This window comes from Mandrillus leucophaeus, unplaced genomic scaffold (genome assembly GCF_000951045.1).
Source record: "Mandrillus leucophaeus isolate KB7577 unplaced genomic scaffold, Mleu.le_1.0 Scaffold1244, whole genome shotgun sequence".
NCBI classification, from domain to species: Eukaryota; Metazoa; Chordata; class Mammalia; order Primates; family Cercopithecidae; genus Mandrillus; species Mandrillus leucophaeus.
Window position 1 is genome coordinate 178,870 of NW_012100810.1, and position 1,002 is coordinate 179,871.

The window sequence follows — 1,002 nt, forward strand, 5'->3', positions numbered from 1 at the left end:
GCCTTCTGAGTAGCTGGGACTACAGGCATGCGCCACCATGCCCAGCTAACTTTTTGTATTTTTAGTAGAGACAGGGCTTAGCCATGCTGGCCAGGCTGGTCTTGAACTCCTGACCTCAAGTGATCCACCCACCTCGGCCTCCCAAAGTGCTGGGATTAGAGGCGTGAGCCACCACACTGGCCCACTATGAAGCTTTCATAAGGCATCATATAAGAATATGTTTATGATCTATGGCAATGTTTCTGAAACATGGGGACTTCTGGCAATGTCTGAAGACATTTTTGGTCGTTACAACTAGGTTGGAAGGGAGTTGCTACTGTTATGTAGTGGGTGGAGGCCAGGGATGCTGCTAAACATCCTATAATGCACAGGACAGCCCCTCTCAACAAAGAATTATCTGACCCAAAATGTCATCAGTGCCAGGTAGAGAAATCCTGGTCTAGGATTAGGAAATATATCTTAAACATGACATTAAAAAGCACTATCCCACTCGGGAGGCAGAGCTTGCAGTGAGGCGAGATAGCACCACCGCACACTCCAGCCTGGGCGACAGAGGGAGACTCTGTCTCTAAAACAACAACAACAACAACAACAACAACAACAAAAACCATTATCCCTGTTAAGTTTGATTCCTATGTTGGACAACATTAAAATTAAGAGTGTCCACCAAAAGATACCACCACCCAGGGAATGAAAATACAAGACAAACAGTGGGAGACTCCACAACACACAGAGCCAGCAGAGGGCTCATTCTTAGAAGATAGATAAGTAAAATGCAAATGACCCAACAGAAGAATGTTCTAGAGACCTGGACCACCATGGCACAAAAGAGAAAAACACTGGCCGATAGACATAAAGAAGATACTCAGTACCGTTGTAAACAGGAAATGTTGATTAAAATCACAGTTAGATACAGAATTCAAGGTTTGACAATTCCAAGTTTGGAAAGAATGTGAAGCCCCCAAACACTCCTGGGGGAAGGATGTGAATTGGTAATAACTG